General features: G+C 39.8%; 1 long non-coding RNA gene across 2 annotated transcripts in view; it reads left to right on the forward strand.

The window, feature by feature from the left end:
* The window catches only part of LOC120364355 (uncharacterized), a 380,014-nt gene that overhangs the window by 268,820 nt on the left and 90,833 nt on the right, over positions 1–20,361 (forward strand). For both annotated transcript variants that reach the window (XR_012517631.1, XR_012517632.1), the window contains one exon: positions 6,240–6,377. This is a non-coding gene — a long non-coding RNA (uncharacterized LOC120364355). The remainder of the gene's footprint in view (positions 1–6,239; positions 6,378–20,361) is intronic.

The following is a 20,361-nucleotide window of genomic DNA, read 5'->3' on the forward strand; positions in this document are numbered from 1 at the left end:
CAACAAAATTACTGAGAATAATCTCCCCTCGAACCTTACAAGTACTTTTTAATGCATTCCAAACATGTGAACAAATATTTGGGACATAGTTCTGTATAGTTTTTTTAGTACAAACATTGTTTGCAATAGTCACCAATGAACTACTAATGCAGTAATTAATTTACTATGCAGCTGTAGTTGGGAAAATGGCTTGAAATTGTAAAAATGTCTTGTAAAGAATGATTTAATTTAACGATTTAACATCAAGTATTATCCCCTTTAAACTCAAATTTATGGAAAACCCTTTTGTGTTGTCACCACGTGCCTCACATAATAATTTAGTGAGGAGAGGAGCCACATCAGGGGGGACAAATGCTTTCACTCCAGCAGGGAGGGTAAAGGGAAATCACCCTGCTTTGTTGCTGGTCTCCCCTGATTTTCTTCAAGTAGCCCTTTTAGAGACTCTCACCAACCTGTCCTCCTTCTACACCTAGGAGAAACTGAGGATGTGAAGGGAGAAATGCAGGCACATGTGACATGTAATTTCCTTCCCAGGAATAGGGCCCAGATTGCATCAAGGGTAAAGGTTACTTTTGAGTGTGTGTTTTATTTGTGTTCATGACCAGCTCTTGTGCTAAATATTCAGGCAGAAAAATCCCAATGACTTCCACTTTCTTGGACTAGCTAAATAACTGGTCGCATGTAGCCTGGTTTCCCTCCACCACCGATCATGACCTTGGATAAGTCATGTAGCTGAGCTAAATCTGGAAAGGGGGATGACCATATCTCCCTCATTACCTTGTGAACCTCAAACAAAATAATATCATCAGAAAGCTCTTTGTAAGAGTAAAGCACTCTCATGTTTATTACGGTTGAGAGAAAAGTAGACTTTTCTTTCCCCAGTCTGAATTGTGCCAACCCTTCTGGTTTACTCACTGCAGGTCCTGTATTCAGTGTGTGCAGTGTGGATTTTGTCTGTTTGTATTCTGATATTCTGCCTGGTTTGGAATGGAAGCTTCTTTTGTGCAATGATTGTGGTTTTCTATGGATTATACAGAGTTCTGATCCAAGCATAGTAGAAAAGCTTCATGTATTTAAAAAAATAAACAACAACAAAAAATTACTATTTGAATGAGCCAACACATGGTTTTTATGTGCCAACTATGGACTGAGCTTTGTAAGACTTCTTTTTTTTTTTTTTCTTAGAAGCAACAGCAACGTAAGAGAAATGCTTAATGACTTAGCTCCTATAAAGTGTAACAGGAAATTCACCTGGCCTCCAGCCAAAGGAGGTACATAGGTGCAAATTAAGATTAAAATGGTTAGTCTGTCTGATCCCATTCCTATTCTTCCCTCTGGCTGCAAATAGATACAAGGAGAAGGATTTGTCACAGTGTTTTCTCCCCAATGTCTCCATGTGATCTATGTGATTACAGCGGATTCTCCCTGGATGACTTGGCCAGCAATGCAGCAATGCTCAGGGATTTCTCACGGGGCCAGAAGATTCTACATGCACCTGGAAGCACATGCTTTCAGCTTGGGCATACATGATTGGCTCCAGAATATGTCCAAGGTTTACTGGTCACCTTCAAGTCCCAGCAAGAGCAGCGTGCCTCATACATCATACAAGGCTACATCGTGCGTCTTCCCTGTGCAGGAGGGTGGGCAAACTGCTTAAGTACTCAATTTTCTCATTTTAAAAATGGGGTTATAAGATTACCCATCTTGACAGGTTGTTTGGAGCCTTCAGTGAGATAATGCTTACAAAACAATTAGTGCAGGGCCTGGTTAAGGTTAGTTTTTGAAATTGTGTGTCTCCCATCTCTATCTGTGAAGGAGGCTGTACCTCATAGTTTCAATGCCTGATCAAGCAGCACAAGCCTCTTTCCCAAAGCTGCAGAGACTGGATCCCATCGGGAAGCTACGGTAGAGAGATAAGCACTCCACAAAGATTACAGGATTCCTGCCCTTCTTTTATTTCTTCTCTTCCAGCTTTATCTCTTATCTCCATTAGCAAATTTACTTTCTAAAGCCAGTAGCCTTATCCTTTGAAGGGGTTGCTTGGTTAATAGTTTAAGAACAAACAGTAACAGTATAATCATTATAGAAATAACCCTTGGTTGGCTGGATTGGTTTCTTCCTTGCACACATGACAAGGGAGGGAGAGTGAGAGAGGAAGGGCAAATTTTTGCATTAGCTTTCCCTGTGTGGGGAATTGGGGACCCTTTCCCAGTTGAAAAGAGCAATGCTACTTGGTCCTGGGTGAGACACAATGTGACAGTAACATGCCCCCAAATTCATAAACGCTGGAGGGAGTTGACAGCTGGTATTTTTAAAGGAGCTGATTTGGTGGCTAATTTTATTTATCTTGCTTCCTTTGCCAAGATCAGCTGCTTCTTTGCCCTGTGCCATTAAGTCCCAGGAGGTCCATAGGCAGCAATTTACAAATCTATTCCTTTCTGTGGTGAAGGTTCTTTCTACCGCCATGGGTTTTTCATAGAGAAAATAGAAAATCTAGAAGCCATATAACCAGAGTGATCTTTAATGTTTCATCAAAAGCTGTCCTATATGGGTATTTATTTATATTTAGCCCAGAGTGAAAGGTCCCAGGAGGCTGCAGCCTGAGCAGATTTGGTTCAATATCTGCAAAGGAATTTAAATAAGCTTACCAATAAAGAAATCTTCCTACAAGAGGAAAAAAAAAAGTGGAACTTGAGTCTGATTGACCTTGGGACAAAGACAGGCTGGAAACCATTCAGTAGTCAATAACAGAGCCACGCAGCCTGTAGACATGTCTTTCTGAGTGTGCTTATGTGTAAATTGGGCCAGGGGTGGAGGGAGGGAAGCAACATCTTCATGAAGTCTCCGTGGTTGCATTAGATTAAAAAAAGGAATTGATATTTCATTATAAAGCTGAATGTTAAAAATTAGCATTCCTAAAATTTCTGACAATCTGGCTTAAGTAAAATAATAACAGATGTATATGAAAGTGATATTGCTAGAGATTAACGGTTGTATAATGGATATCCTGCTGTGCAACATCTATGAATAATGCATCATTATCTATTATCTTTAAATCTATCCAGGATTAACAGATTTGCAGATTATTTAGCATCCAAGATTTAAGGGGTAAAATCATTACATACATGTTTTGATAATCAATGACAATCAATTCATTAATAATAAACATGTAGCCAACCTCAGTTAAATGCTCAGGGGGTGTCCTTATTCTCTAATTGTTTTGGTTTATTTGCCATGATGGCAATTTGGGATGTCTTTATAATCTATGTCAACGTTGAAAAAAAAAAAAAAGAGAGAGAGAGAGAATGTTCTCCAAATCTAAGCAAGAAAAAAATAAAATAATAATAGTAAAAGAAAAGACATCTTCTCCAGGAGTTTCAACCTAAAATACAGAGCTTTCTATTGCCCTTGGGGTTACGCTGCTGCATCTCCTGGCACTAGGGGTTGGACAATGATTGGTTTCCTTTGATAAAAAGTTCTTCAGAAAAGTAACAGCCTCGTCAGAGAAAGCCACCAGGCTGTGCACCCCAGCAGTGCAGCCTTGGGCAGGATTGAAGAGGGGAGAGAGGAAGAAAAGCCACTGTCTCTGCAGCACCCACAGGGAGAAACCAGTGGGCCTGGAAAAGGTGACTAATTGCTCATGTTACATTTAGAATGATCACTATTTTTCCACATTTTGACATGATGTCACCGTGGAAAGGGGTTTTAGCTTAGATTAGTGATAGTTATGGGAGTGAGGAGAGAATCCCCCACCCCTAAATTCTGTAGTAAGATTCTTTATTCTTGAGTTATCTTCTCAAGGTGACAGTAGACCCTAATATCAGACAATTGCTGTATCTTTCCTCTCCCTCCACCTTTCTCTCCCTTTCGCTTTCTTTTTCTCTGTAATGCTGAGCTTTTGGCAAAGACACCAAACAGACAATCCATTTGCAGCCAAAAGTTTATGTGTATGTTGATTGTTTCTGATGAGTGGATGGAAACCTCAGCTTCTCAGTGCCCTTGAGCAAAAAGAGCTGAACAAGTTGTATGTTTCCACGTCACATATTGTCGCAATAGCTAATTCTTAAGTTGCAGAATATTGTTATAATATGAAATTCTGAGATTGTAGCTCAATTCACTTTCCTTAGTGAGTTACTGCACATATAGTTCTGGCTGTGTCACAGCTTTTTGTCTAAACCAATAGCTGGTTTCACAGGGGTTAGAAGCTGTGTTTGAGAAATGTGTTTTGCATCGATTAAAATTTCTTAAAGGACACACTGCTATTGAATGACAGGCTATTTTTAAATTATTTACAACTCGACATTTAACTCAAAGCAAATTGTCAACTAAATCTAGTTATCATTTTATCTGCTGGACCCATTCCCCCTGAGCATATCAACCATGAAAAAGATTATCTCCTCAATTTATTGCTTTAGCAATTCAGTAGAAATCTTCTTGGCACCCCCCTCCTAGGACTAAATGATGATAGAAAGGCATTGATGAATTTTAGGAGCATTTATTTCCAGAATTTCCCCAAACATAATTTTCAATTGCATTATGAAGGAAGGCCATGATGTGAGACCTTTTTCCTGGATCTAATTTCCACTATAATCACTCTACTATGGAAAAATCAGAGATTATTTTTCCACTTACATTTTCTGCATGCTACTAATAATAGAAATTGACAAATTTCCTTGGGTACCTCTCTAACCATGTACATATTGCTATGGTATTGTCATGAATGCAGTTCCAAGCTCTTCATCTCGCTGCTTGTACATGTCAATTCCCTCTGTCATGGGGACATTCTTCCCATTGACCTTTGCTTGGCTCTGTCTTCATTATCACTCAGATCTTAGTCCAAGTAACAACGCCTCTGGGGGCTTCCTGGACCACCTTATTCTGTGTTACTTTCTACCCCCAATACCATTCCAGTAGTTATCTACTACCATGTAACCTACTTTACGTCACTTAACTACCCTCTAATATTCTCTTACTTATTATCTGTACGTGATTCTGTTTTGTTTTTCTCAACAAAAGGTAAGCTCTATGAAAGAAAGGATTTCATTTTTTTGGTTTACTGCTCTTTCCCAATGCCTATCACAGTGCCTGGGTTATAGCAGACAAATATTTGCCACACAAGTGAATGAACAGGTACAAAATTGCAATCAGGAAACCTAGCTACATTTCTGTCTGCAGTTTTGATTTTCTGCATGACACTGGACTTTCTATTTAGCCCAGTTGATTTTCTACAAATGCATAAAATTCTAGATTACAGGACCAAAAGATATCTTTAAGATTAGATGGTCATTCTGCTGATGAGGAGCTAGAACACAGAGCGGTCAAATCACCCAGTGAGTGGTAAACACGAGTTTTAATTCCAGGCCTTCGTTTTCTTAGAGCAGAGGTTTTCAGCTGGGCAGTTTGTCTCCCTCCTCCTCCCCCCACCACCAGAGACATTTGACAATGTTTAGAGACATTTTTGGATGTCATAACTTGGGGAGAGGGAGTGGTGTGTGTTACTGGCTTCTAGTGCGTAAGGGCCAGCGATGCCGCAAAACACGATAGGGAATGGGACAGTGCTCCACAACAAAGAAATATCCAGCCAGAAATGCCAGTAGTGCCAAGGCTTAGAAAGCCTGACTTTGAGCAATGAACAGCAGTAATGAGACTTCTCCCTTCTGTTTGAAAATCAATGGGAAATCTCCATAAAAATTTGAGTTTTTAGGATTTTGTAGTACAGAATTATTGGTTGGCATTTTTTGCAACAAAAAAATTTAAATTCTTAAAATAAAAGTGCTTTATTATTTGTTGATTATAGAAGTAATATATGCTTGTTGTAAAAGAATTCAGGTCAAAAGAAATATATTAAAAAGGAAGAGAAAATTATCCATAATCCTACCCCTTGGACATAAACATATGAGCATGTTGGTGTGTACTTTCAGAGACTTTTAAAAATACATACATACATATATCTAAATGCCTTTTGACAAAACTGGAATCTCAAATTTATATGTACTCTCGTAATCTGCTTTGTTCACTTAATAATATTTTGTTGACACATTATAACTCTATAAATAAAAAGCTAAATTATAATTTCTATTGGTTTTATAATATTCTGACATATGGTTGATGCAAAATATGTTTTACCAATCTCCTATTGATGAGTATTTATGTTGTTTCTGATATTTTAATATTATAAACAATGTGTCAGTGAATATCCTTGTTTATTCATTCTTGTTCGTTCTCAATTTTTTCCTTAGGGATTGCTGGGGCAAAGGAAATGTGATATATGTTGTCAAGTGTCTGCCCAATTACTAATTGGAACCAAATGATTAGAAATCTCAGTATTCTGGAATTCCCTGTCATCCTACTTTCAGATGAGAGATGCAATTTGCAAGGTAAAGTATAGTTAGGCATGATTCTTTTTTCTTTATGCCCTAGTATTAGAACAAATTTATTCTCATTTCCTCCACTCATTTAAATTTGATTCAAGAAAAAATTCTTAAGGAGGAAGGAAAGGAACATTTGCCAAGTCCTACTGTGCATTATTCACTATATGCTAGGAATTTGTATTCTTCCAACAACCTGAGGGGTAGGCTGTCTCTTCCTGTTCATAGATGGGAAAACTGAGAATTAGACACTCTCACTAAATATCACAAACATGACACCTGGCAGAATCAGAATTTGAATGTGGTTCTTGCCTTTAAGAAGTTTATAGTCTACTGTAAGGCAAAATGTGCCAGGGACACTTCCCATATTCATGTCAGGTATGATGAGATTGATGTTCAAATTATGACCCTGAGGGTTTTAAGATTTTAAACCTGTAAAGAAATAGTCAGCTAGGTTCAGGATATTGTACTTACCAAAGCAGGAAAGTAGATTAATGTGTATTTGAAAGTACTTTCAATAACTAAGATTGAAAAATGCAGAGATGTCTGATCTCTCTCTAGTAATCAAAAAAATTTAATCAGTTAATTGAAGTTTGTACTTGATACATTTCTTTTTTCAAAAGACCCCAGGATATTTGCCTATCATCAACATGCAAGATATATGGCTCCAGTCAATAACTATGCCATAAATACAATTTCTTTTAGAAAGCTGAGAAGCCAAGAATATTAGAGAGCTCTCTTGTCTACTCATTTTCCTATGTCCTTTTATTTCCCCTCATTAGCATTCTTATGTCTTCTCAAGCCTGTGTACTCTGGTTAAGCTATGCTAGGGTCTCCAAAAGGAGTAAAAATGGGCAGGGCCCAGGCAAAGAGAGATCAGACAGCTAGTTTCAGAGTGAGATTTGCAAGATGGGAGAAACCCCACGGGGTGGAAATATCTTACCTTTGGCCTTTGTGGTTTGAAATGGTCTGCTTCATTGCATGACTCAGCACTCCATTTCTGAGTAATTCCTTAAGAAAACACTCAAAGAGGTACAAGTGTATTTATTGCTGCACTGTTGTAGATAGTGAACAATCAGAAACAAAGTAAATGATTGTCACTAAGAGATAAATAGAGATAAACTGTGATACATATATACTGTGGAATAATATGCAGCAGTTAAAAGAATCTATTGTGGATAGGTGTTTTGTGTTATGTACACATATTTTGAATATCTTTTGTGGCTTGCCTTTTCACTCTATTAATAGTGCTTTTTGACAAAATGAAATTCTTAAAGTACTACATTTTATCATTTGCCTTACTTTGTATGTAGTGCTTTTTGTACCCTGTTCATGAAATCTTTTCCCTCCCCATGGTCATTAAGATATCCTATGCTTTCTTCAAAAAACTTTATTGTTTTGCTTTTCACAATGAGATCCACAGTTCATCTTGAATTTGATTTTGAGTATGGTCTGAGGTAGGGGTTAAAATGTATTTTTTTTTCATATAAATATCTATTTGACCCAGCATGATTAACTGTAAAGACATCCTCACTCACACACACACTGTTCCTCACTTTTAGTTTTATTACAAATTGAGTGACCATATAACTGTGGGATTTTAACTTTTTTCCACTGATCTATTTGTCTGCCCTCATGCCAATGCCACATTGTCTCAATTTACTAAAGCTTTAAAATAGGCAGAAGACTAGAATGAGACTTTGCAAAAGAGGATATATAAATGTCCAATAAATTTATTAAAAAGTGCTCAACTTTATTAATAGTCAGGAAAACTATATATTAAAACCATAACAAAGTATCACTACTTATCTACCAGAATGGTTAGAATGAAAAAAAATAAGACTAACAAAAAGTGCAAGGTGTTGGTGAGGAAGCAGACCAATGGGAACTCTCACACACTTCTGAATATAAATTGGTGCAATCATCTTGGAAAGGTACTTGGCAGTAGCTGCCAAGCTGATTGTATATATATATGTACATCTTATTAGCTAGCAATACTACTCTTAGACATATACTCAAACAGAAAGGCTTGTGATACATATACCAAAACATATATACAAGAGTGTGCATAGCCAATTCATTCATAATAGCACAGATGTTCATCAGTAGTAGAATGAATAAATAATTTATGTTGTATTTAATCAATGAAAAAAAAACTATCACTGCATATAAAACATGAGTGAATCTTTCAAGGATAAAGTTGAAAGACATAAAGTAGTCACAAAAGAGTACATACTCTATAATTCCATTTACCTAAGGTATACAAACAGGCAAAATCAATATATAATGATAGAAGTCAGGTTAGTGATTGGGGTCTAGGAACAGGGCTGCTCTGTCACCCAGGCTGGAGTGCAGTGGCACAGTCTCGGCTCACTGCAACCTCTGTCCCCCAGGTACAAGCAATTTTCCTGCCTCAACTTCGTGAGTAGCTGGGATTACAGGTGCGCGCCAGCACATCTGGCTAATTTTGTATTTTTAGTAGAGATGGGGTTTTGCCTTGTTGACCAGGCTGGTCTCAAACTCCCAACCTCAGGTGATCCACCCATCTCAGCCTCCCAAAGTGCTGGGATTACAGGAATGAGCAACCACACCAAGCCCAATACCACTTATCTGTATGAGCATATATGTGAATGCATATGTATCTCTGGAAAGGATATCAGGTGTTAGCATATGTTGGCTTTCCAGAATTGAAGCCATTTAACTTGACTGTATTATCACAATTGTGTTGGCATCAGTTTGGCAATCAAATTGGAGATCAGATCATTAGGTGGATTCAAGTTTACTTAGAGGGTCTCAGCAAAAGGGGCGATCAGGAGCTCCTGTTTTTCTAACACTAAATAGAGCTGTTGGCCAAGAGCTGAAAGGTCTTCAAGTACAAGTTGATTATGAATAATCCCAAACCCTGTGCAAACTGCTTTAATCCTAGCTGTCAACTTTAAGAAAAAATACCATTCAAAAGCAAGGTTTCAAAAGGACACCTATTAAGAGAACTGACCACGAACCCAAAAGTTTTCCAAACAAGTAGAGAAAAGTTGGCTGGACACAGTGGCTTACACCTGTAATCCCAGCACTTTGGGAGGGTGAGGTGGGCGGATCACATGAAGCCAGGAGTTCGAGACCAGCCTGGCCAACATGGTGAAACCCTGTCTCTACTAAAAATACAAAAATTAGCCTGCTGTGGTGTCACACATCTGTAGTCCCAAATACTCAGGAGGCTGAGGCAGGAGAAGTGCTTGAACCTGGGAAGCAGAGGTTGCAGTGAGCTGAGATTACACCACTGCACTCCAGCCTGGGCAACAGAGTGAGACTCTGCTTATAAATAAATAAGAGAAAAGTTAATCATTTTATTTTTTAGGCAGTTTGAGACTAGACAACAAATATGTGGGCCAACATTATATTTGAGAACTGCATAAATCTCTGCTGTTTCCTCTATCCATAAGATATAGGGAATGAAGCCACAAAAGTCAGAACCACCGATTGTCCTACTGAAATCTCCTGGGAAGCACAGGGAATGCCATTGTGGGATCTCCTCACCGTTATATGCGCTCTATAATTTAGAGGAAGTTTAGCAGTAAAGGAGAGAAGGGATCCGGGAACATTAGGAGGAGTCCTTTAATATTGCAGTGGAGGGAAATCAAAGGGACTTTAGCACATCTGTAATTTCATTTGTTTGATTTCTGGAAGAGAATATAGCTAGTGGTACTACATGCACAATAAAAAAATAGATCCTGCCATTAGTGTAAAGGCCAGAGTTGATTCTCTAACCTTGGATGGTAGAGGCTCTCTTTTTAAATGTTTGCATTGTTCTGGAGTAAGGGCAATCTTGTGTTATTATGGAACCAGGGAACCGTGAAAGGTAGAAGGGCCCTAGAGCTCAATTTTAGCTGCTCTGAGCGCAAGACGTCTATAAGATTCACCTGAAGGACTTTTATAATGTTGAAACTGAATCAATGGGGCGAGGCTCAGACATTTGTGTTTTTCAAATGCCCCCAGTGGATTCTGATGCCTGGTGTGGAGTGAGAACCACAGATCTACACAGTCTATTGATTTTCATCTCTCTAAGTCTCCATGGCCTGCCTCAGATGCTTCAATAGAATTGTGCCACTTTATTCTGCTATACAGCCTTACTTGAAGAAACAGTTCTACTTCTAAAGGCTAACCTATGGTGAACCCTTGATTTAGTCTAATGAGCTTCCAGGCATTCCTTTCTTCACCTAGATGTAATGGTCAGATTGGTCATTTGGCAGTAATCCCATAAAGAGATTGAAATGTGAAACAGCTGTCTCAAATTGTCTCTTCAGAGCAGATACTTAAGCCCAAGGTTCCAGAGCAAGAAGCTCATCAGATCAACACCTGAGAAGGGAAGAAAACAGAACCAGGATGGGGCAAGGTAGAAAGAAAGCTGACCTGTGATATGAGCCTTACAAAGTCTTGGCCAAACTGGTTGGGAGTGCCAGAGTGAATATTGCCCATCCACGTGGTTTCCCTGTGGGCATCTCCCTCAGTCAAGGGTTGTGGGCTATCTGGGGAAGAGCGTGACCTCAGGTGGAGATTGTCTCTGCAGCCAGGGTAGGGCCTGAAATAACTGAAGACTGGAGGAGGTCTACTGCCTACACTTCCACACCAAGTCATTCCTTGAAAAGAATGCTGGGCACAGCTCTGGGTCTACATTGCAGGTATGCCAATTTGGGAAGGGGGAGTGTAGGGAATGCTTGTGAACTGGTAATCCATGATTCAAAAAGAGAAAGGGGTTCATGGAGGCAGCAAAGAGGGAAATTTAAACATCAGGTGGGGTTAGATAACTTCCCAGAGGATACTCTTACATCTTGACTTTTGCCTGTTACCTCCATCTCAAGCCATGGACTAACTTTAGTACAAGGGAATTTTAATTGTTGCAAATCAGATTCAGCATGAATTTACTGAGCACCTAGTATATGCCACCTTCTGTGCTAGATATTTTTGTGTATAGTCCCACATACCTATACTCTCATCTTAATTAGTTTGTCATTACCCTTTGTGTGATTTTCTTTCAGTTTTTCACTTGTTTATTTAAAAACTAAATGTAGAGGACATCATTTTCTGAACTGAAAACAGTGGAATCCCTAGAATCTTATTACTAATGTGGCAAATACGTTCTCATTGTGTTTAAAGGTTTCATTGTTATCACTTTAAGTATACTTGTGAAGTAAATCTTTATGAGCAGGAATGCCTTTAGCTATGTTCTTAATTTTAAGAGGCAGTGCACAGCCCTTTTATGGTGGTTGAGTAGCTTAGATCTAGAGCAGTGAACTAACACTGAGTTCACTATCACAAGATTGGTTGTTTATATCAATGTTCTGTGACAAACATACAAGCCAGCAAGGCTGTTTTCTACTAAAACTCACAAGGTTTAGTAACAAGTTCCTATAATGCACTTTAACGTATTTCATTTTCCATAAAGAACACTTACAGTTTCAAAGTTCTAAGACAACAGTTCTTAAAACAATTAAAATACACTTTTTAATGTTATAAGAAATCCCTTTGCCATAAGAAGCAGGCTTAGAAACTCAGCTTTAAGATAAGATATAAACAAGGGATTGATTCAACTTAAATTGTGGTAACTGGTATGTAAATATTCAATAATAATTTTCTTAGCTGTCTATTAAGGAAGTTTCTAACAAAGATTTGTTGACTCAAACTACCAGTGTTGACTGTCTCCCAGGAATTCAAAGTTTCTGTTAATCTGCTCACTGAAGCTTGTAACTCCTGGCTTCAGTTATAATTTTAAAGCCAGAGGTATGTTAAAAGAATATGGAGCCAATAAATTCTGTTGTTAACGTTAACTAGACTTTAGGTTTGAACAAGTTATCTGTATTCTCATTTTGGCACAAACATGGACACATAGAACTGGCCCTGTGGCAGTTATCCTAGGTGGGGACAGATCCTAGCAAAAGATTGTGCGTAGGCTGGCACCCCCAAAGCCAACCCGCACCATGTGTTTCTGATCGGCCCATGTAAAGTGAGGGTCAGGAACAGAACTGTACAGAGGGTAGGGTGGCTCCCTCTCTTTGAAGGAGCTACACTGGGCCACTCTACTCCTGTAGCTTCTGACTTCTACACAGTGGAAGGAAGGGAGACTTGGGCTTCAGGGATACTATTTTTGCTCATAAATGAAGGCCAGTGATGGGAGGCAGGTGGAGACAAGACCACAGGCCTTACACACTGTGCCTGCTGTTGCCAGTGGCTACATTGGCCATGCATGGAGATGCTTTTCAGATACGGTCTTAAAAGTTCTGAGTTCCAAATCCCCGGTTGTACAAGTTCAAAATAACAAGGGCAGTGCCAACTACTCTAGTTGACAGTGAATCTGGCCGCTTCAGTCTCCGGGGGGAAACAAACAAACAGAAACAGCTAAGAGATCATCATTAGGGACATAGGTGAAGAGTTGTGTCTGGTGGAATAGTCCATCATCAGAGTAGCTGTTTGAAAAGATTATTTTTATAATTAACAGGGAAGGGGAATGGATGGGTTCAAGGGATCTAGCATTTTGGAGAACCTTCTACTTTGGGCAACTGAAAGACCCCAGAGGGAGAAACAGTTGTTAAGCAGGGGCTGAAATTGATGCTCACCCACCACTCACTTCCCTCTCCCAAAACCTCTTCAGGGTAAAGCCCGCAGGTCCTCCACTTCCCATTCCCATCCAGTCACTAAAATATTGTGCGGCTGGCCCTTTAATATCTGTTGCGACACTATGGCTGAATATACAAAAAACAGCACGAGAAGGCTCCTTAGGACTGTGTGGAATCTATTTAATTTGAGATGATTTGTTTGTGGGAGGAATGAAAACACAAGTCCTAGAAAATAACTGCTTCATTACATCTTATAATTTACTCCACCAGGAGGTTGGATGTATGCCTCCAAATTGCCATAGTGCAATTTTTGTGGATTTGGTGGCTCATACTAGTAAAACTAAAGTCAGTGGAAAATTTCCACATGTGAGAATTATAAATCCTTTAAAACAACAACATGTGCACACACAGCCCCCAGCATTTCTGAGTGTCTGGAATTCCTGATCATGACTCTGAAAAGCAGGAAGTCAGGATCAATGGCCTCAATTGTGTTGGAAAACACTTACATGATGTGTTTTTTTAACACTAAAAAATTGTTTGGGTAGACTTAACATGCTCAGTCTCATTTCCTGAGAGCATTTCTTCTTGATTGCTATTTTGAAAAAGTTCTATTTTACACTATTCACAATAGCAAAGACATGGAATCAACCCAGGTACCTATCCAGGGTGAAGTGGATAAAGAAAATCTTGTATATATACCATGGAATACTATGCAGCCATGAAAAAGAATGGAATAACGTTTCCTACAGCAACATGGATGCTGCTGGAGGTTGTTGTCCTAAGGCAATTAAAGCAGAGACAGAAAGCCAAATACTGCATGTTTTCACTTTTAAGTGGGAGATAAACATTGGGTACACAGGGACACAAAGAAGGGAAAAACAGACACTGGAGATTCCAAAAGGAAGGAGGGAGGCAGGAGGGAAAGGGTTGAAAAACTGCCCATTGGGTACTATGTTTACTACTTGGGCAGTGGAATCATCAGAAGCCCAAACGTCACCATCATACAATATGTAACAAACCTGCACATGTGCCCTGGGTTTAAAGTAAAAAATAAAATAAAGTTAAAGTCCTACTTTAAATCATAAACTAATATATAGGGGTTGATGGGTTAGTTTTTTTTTAAGGTAAACAGGGCAGATAAAACGTGGTAGTAACCTATTGCTGGTTTTTGTAAAACAGCTAAATGGGAAAGAATCAATCAATCTTTCTTTCTCTCTCTTTCTTGTTCCTTCTCTCTCCCTTATTTCTTTCTTTGTTGCTTAAACAATCATAGCTAAGACTACAAGTTTGTAAGAGCCAGTGTCTTTAGATTTCCTATTTATTCTTGCTCTCAGATGGCAACTGTATAAATCTTGTTCTGAACTAAAATATCTGGAAATCTGGGAACAGGGACTGGGTTGGAAACTAGAAAGTTGCTAATAGTCACTGTCTGACCCTGATGTTCTGATCATCTCAGTGCTACCACACATGGGCTAATGCCTTCCCTTTACAGTTCCCCCGGCTTGGAATTGCCTTCCTCACTCAGACCTGTTCTTATCATGTAAGCCATTTTCTTTCTTCAAAATCTACAGATTCTACTCTGTGGGAACCCAAGTACAGATAGAAAGATGTAGAAATGGAGAGTTATAGGATACAGCCTGGGCTGGGTGTTGGGAAAGGGGTGACTAGGCAGTGGAGGGCTTAGGAACAGAGTTACTATCAATCCAAACCACAGTTGTATGGGGAGGTTGGGGAGAGACTGATGGTACTGGAAGGATCCCAGTTCATGCTGGGCTGGCCAGTTCATGGAGATCCCTTAGCGAAGATGCCATGCAGTGGTGTCAGTGGATAACAGGGGTGCTTGACAGGAGTCTCCTCATGTGAACCCTATATCCAAACCATCTGCAAATCCTATAGGCTCTACTGCCCAAATGTATTTAAAACCTGATATCCCCACCACCTCTGCCACAAACACTTGGGCTAAGCTATTACTTGGATATATAATACCATCCTCTATTACTTGGATATTTACCTACCTGGCTTCTTCACTTCTGCCTGAGCCTCCCCCACTTCTCAGCATCTCAATCCCACAGCCAGAGCAATCCTATCAAAACTTCGTGGCTCAAGGTAAAGGCTCAAATCCTTCCTAAGGCCTCTGGGGTCCTACAAGGGTCTGTCCTTCCCCTCTTCTCTCTTTATCATGTCTTTCTTCTCCCTCACTCCCTTGGTCCTGATGCAGTGGTCCACCTACTGCTTTCCCCTTCATCCCAGGCACACTCCCATCTCAGAGCCTTGCTCCTCCCTCTGGCTGGAGCAGCTTCCCTCCAAGCAGCTACATGGGCCTTTCTGCCAATTCCTTCAAATCTCTGCTCAAAGGTCTCCTTCCTGTGGAATCTTCCCCAACCACATCTTTAAACCTTGCACTCAGAGCTTTGCCCTGCTCTGTCCCTCTCCCCTGCCTTTTTTCCATAGCACTTGCTACTGACGTATTTACTTTGTTTATTGGTTTATTTTCTGTCTCTACTCAGCAGAAGCTGAAGCACATTTACTTTCTAATGTATTCTCAGAGTATAGAACAGTGCCTGGCCTGTAGTAAGCACTTAATAAATATTTCTTGACTAAATAAGTGAATAAATTGGTACATTAAACAGGCCCCTAGTAATGACAAGGGGAATAGAATGGAGCTCGGAATGTTCACCAAGACTCAATGGGACAGTCAGGGTCCTGGTTCGTGGAGCTGAGGCTGTGCTGAGAGGAAAGCAAAGGCAGATACAACATTGTCTGTATTTCTCTCGTGTTCATAGTGGAGCCATCAGGCACAGGATGCTATCAGTTTGTCAGAGAATGGTCAATGCCTATGGTCAAATAGGTTCCACCTGAGCAGAGGCTGGCACTTTGGGACCCAAGCCTTCTGTGAACCTCTGTAACAACCAGTCTCATTCATTCATTCATCCATCTGTCCATCCATCAGTACATCCACCCATTCATTCAATCTTACAACAGTTATTTATCCAATGTCTTTTCAAACCCAGGATTTCACTGCTTGGATTTTCTGAACATCAATTCTACCAAGTTTTATGTCCTTGTGAGCAGGCACTCCTGCATCTTCAAATTCTCTCATACCTCAATATGTCTTGAATAAATGAACCTTGGACAAGAGGTTTCACTTGATTGTGCCTTATTTTGTTTCTTTATAATCCAAGCAAAAGAACAAGGAGGACAGATAAATTAATAGATCAAAAGTCTCAGAATTTTTCGTTTAGAAACCAAATCTCAAGCTAGTACTGAAAACTCTCACAGTGCTACCCATATATCTCTGCTAACCTCTCATGATCCATTCCTTTTAAATTCCAGGCTGACCCAAACACTGGAAAAGGGGCTTCATTCCTGGCTATTTATTCCATTAGTTGCTAGGTTATTTTAGTCCATTCATCTCACTGACTTTATTTCTCTTTCTTGTTCCACATTCTTCTTGAGTTTAAATAACTGTAGCCTTTTCACATAAGAAGGTTTTTAGGGCTGGGCGTGGTGGCTCAAGCCTGTAATCCCAGCACTTCGGGAGGCCGAGGCGGGTGGATCATGAGGTTAAGAGATCCAGACCATCCTGGTCAACATGGTGAAACTCCGTCTCTACTAAAAATACAAAAAATTAGCTGGGCATGCTGGAGCGTGCCTGTAATCCCAGCTACTCAGGAGGTTGAGGCGGGAGAATTGCCTGAACCCAGGAGGCGGAGGTTGCAGTGAGCCGAGATTGTGCCATTGCACTCCAGCATGGGTAACGAGTGAAACTCCGTGTCAAAAAAAAAAAAAAAAAAAAAAAAGAAGATTTTTTAAATGGGTATGTTGGTGCTCCTCCAAGTAGACTTTAATTCTTTACTGCCTGTCTTCGTCAGCTTGGACTGCTGTAAGAAAATATCATAGACTGGGTGGCTTAAACAACAGAAATTAATTTTCCCACAGTTCTGCATGTTGGAAGCCCAAGTTTGAGGTGCCAGCATGGCAACTTCTTGATGATGGTTGTCTTCCTGACTTGCAGATGGCAGTCTGTGCTCATATGACCTTTCCTCAGTGTGTAGGCAGAGAAAAGAAGAGAAGTGGGGGAGCCAGAGAGAGAGAGAGGTTTCTTCATCCTCTTATAAGGCCACGAATCCTGTTGGATTAGACTCCACCTTTACGACTTCATTTAACCTTAATTACCTTCTAAATACTGTATCTCCAAATACAGTCACATAGGTCTTCAACATATGAATTTTGGTAGGCACTATTCATTCCATAACACTGCCGTATTTTAAAATGCCCGTTATACACATTAGCAAGTATTGATGGAGTTAATTTCATTGCAGCTTTAATTTGATCATAACTCCATGCTGTTTACGCCCAGTCTTTATATTTTCTTCCTCACCTAGCATGCGTTTCAAGTCACCATTTCACCAAACCCACTCCAGGAAAAGTGATTTATAGATTAGTCCTACTTTTGCCCCAGTTGTCAAGGTTTTACTTTACTCAAAATCTGGTTTCTTTTATTTTTGTTAAAAAACAGGTCAGTATAGAATCTGCTGTCCCTGTAAAACATTTTGTACACATTGTCTGGCTCTGTCTCCTTGATCTTATCTACAGTTGCACGGATACAAGAGCAAGATTGCTCTCTCTCTCTCTCTCTCTCTCTCTGTGTGTGTGTGTGTGTGTGTGTCTCCCCTCATATGACTGCTTTCTTCTAATAATTTGAGTTTCTGTTTAGAAACTTCAGAGAAGTCTTTACCAAACACTATCTATGGAAGTCAGTCATATCACATCACCTGTTTTCTTTCTAACACGTAAAACTGCTGCTGTTTGGCAGATGGAGAAATCGAAGCTAGAGAACGCAAGCAATTTGTTCATAGTTATTCAATTTCTGAGTAAAAAAGAGAAGGTCTGAGAGGTGGGATGGGGCTCAAAGGAGTCTAGAGGTAAACCGGCCATCCCTCAAGCAAGACAGCCTATTATTAGGCTTTTTTCTTTTCAAGGTATTTTCAAATTTACCCTCTCTCCCTTCCTTTCTGTCTTGACCTCCTTGACAAATCTGTCTGGCCGAGTGACAGGACAAATGTGTGAAGGGTGGTGAGGTACTTGGCCAGGTGTAGGGTTGCCAGATTTATCAAATAAAAATGCAGAAGCACAGCTAAAATTTGTGTTTCAGATAAACAAATTTTTCTTAGAATAAATATATCTCCATGCAACATTTGGGACATACTTATGCTAAAACATTATTTGTGTTTCATCTGAAATTCAAATTCAACTGGATATCCTATATTTTATCAGGTACCTATTGCCAGATGGCTATACTACAACATGTGTTCTCTGGGTAAAGGTTACAAGCTTCCATGATGGTGAGTATCTTAAAAAAGAAAACTAACAATAGAGTTACACTGAACTTCATTGTTTTACTTTCTTTAGTGACATTTGACATTCTTTGACAATAAAAACAGCACCATAAATATTCCAAATTAAATGTGTATTTTACTTTGGAAACTGACTTACACTAATCTTTATCAGCTCAGTTCTTCTGATTTTTTTTTTTTAATGAATTCACAGCATTTAATATCTGGCCCAAAGTAACTAGAAAACAGCATGGCTTCCTCATTCAACCTAAAATCATCTGAGGGTCAACCTGGACAAGCTATTTAATCTCTCTTTTTACCTCAGTTCCTTCATCTACAAAATGGAGATGCTAAGGCCGGGCGCGGTGGCTCAAGCCTGTAATCCCAGCACTTTGGGAGGCCGAGGCGGGTGGATCACGAGGTCGAGAGATCGAGACCATCCTGGTCAACATGGTGAAACCCCGTCTCTACTAAATATACAAAAAATTAGCTGGGCATGGTGGCACGTGCCTGTAATCCCAGCTACTCGGGAGGCTGAGGCAGGAGAATTGCCTGAGCCCAGGAGGCGGAGGTTGCTGTGAGCCGAGATCGTGCCATTGCACTCCAGCCTGGGTAACAAGAGGGAAACTCCGTCTCAAAAAAAAAAAAAAAAAAAAAAAAAAAATGGAGATGCTAGCACCTATCTCATAAGGGTGTTGTGAGGAGTGACTGAGAAAATGCACACGCAAGCGACTGGTTCAGTACTGGCTATTTAGTGGACACTGGAAATATCAGCTTCCTTTCTCTTGCCTTACTCCATTTCTGGAAATGGACAGCATCACTTTTTAGACCATTGCAAAATATTAGGTTAAATAAGTAACACAGATATGTCTCAAAGAATCGTTAATTCTTACTACTTACTGATACACAGATACCAACTGAGCCACATCCTTTGTATAACCCCTAATGATGATTAATCAATTGAAATTGATTGAATGACTCATTCAACAAGTGTTTATTGAGCACCTACTGTGCTAGGCATACGGAGTTCTGGGGGTTGGAGATTCATGGTCAACAGAGCATACTTGCCATTTTCCCTTGAGAATTGCTTATATGATAGTGGGGACAGGGGCAATAGTGAACAAATTATCACAAGCAAAGATATTATATGGAACAACCAATTAGGGCAAATGTTGTGAAACTGAGTATTGAATTTGGTTATGTAGTGATTATTGGTGACGTTAATAATAACTTTTTAGTCCCTGAAGATTGTTCAAGAGAATTCCTGGCCTCAAGAGATTCTTTGGCCTTGACCTCTCAAAGTGCTGGGATTACAGGCATGAGCCACTGTATCCTGTTTTTTTTTTTTTTAATTTTTTAATAGGAGCTGTTACAACATGCCTGTAGGCTGAAATGAACGGCCAAGTAGAGGGAAACTGATAACCTAGAGGGCAGATGACAACTCTAGGAGTGAGTGCTTGACAAGGCAGTGGAGGAAGAGGTTCCACTGAATGAGAGGAGGGCTTGCCTTGGACTGTAGCGGGGAGTTTGCTTTCTATATTAAGAGGAGAGGATGAGTATGTGAGCCTGTAGGTGCATTGGGAAAATTTGGCAATGGGAAAATGTAGAAATTCTTTCCTTTCTCAGTGAAATAAGACATAAAGTATTACCTTTCACTTCTCTTATCAATGATTATTGATTATTGATAAGCTGAAAATAGTGAAAATAATTATTGATAAGAAATTGTAGCTTCCTCATTTATATCAGGTGCTCACTGAACACCCCCAAATACTCTTGGCTGTATACCATTGTCTCCCCACTCCCGCTCTGGGGAGTGAGAGTCTGATTTAATTTATTCACAGACAGCTCTTTTCAGCTCACCAGGCTGACGTGCTGGTGTTCTGCTGTTTCTACCCATCACGTGTTTCTCTCCATTGAGATGAACTTCTTCCAGAAGAAGCTGCCCATCTTGACAAGTCTGTTTTGAGTCTGTGCTCCACTGCACAACCAGACCTGAAAGTGACGGGAACTGACAAACTCTCTGAACTTGTCCCATTGGATTTGTCTAAT

The sequence above is a fragment of the Saimiri boliviensis genome, chromosome 5 (assembly GCF_048565385.1).
Source record: "Saimiri boliviensis isolate mSaiBol1 chromosome 5, mSaiBol1.pri, whole genome shotgun sequence".
NCBI classification, from domain to species: domain Eukaryota; kingdom Metazoa; phylum Chordata; class Mammalia; order Primates; family Cebidae; genus Saimiri; species Saimiri boliviensis.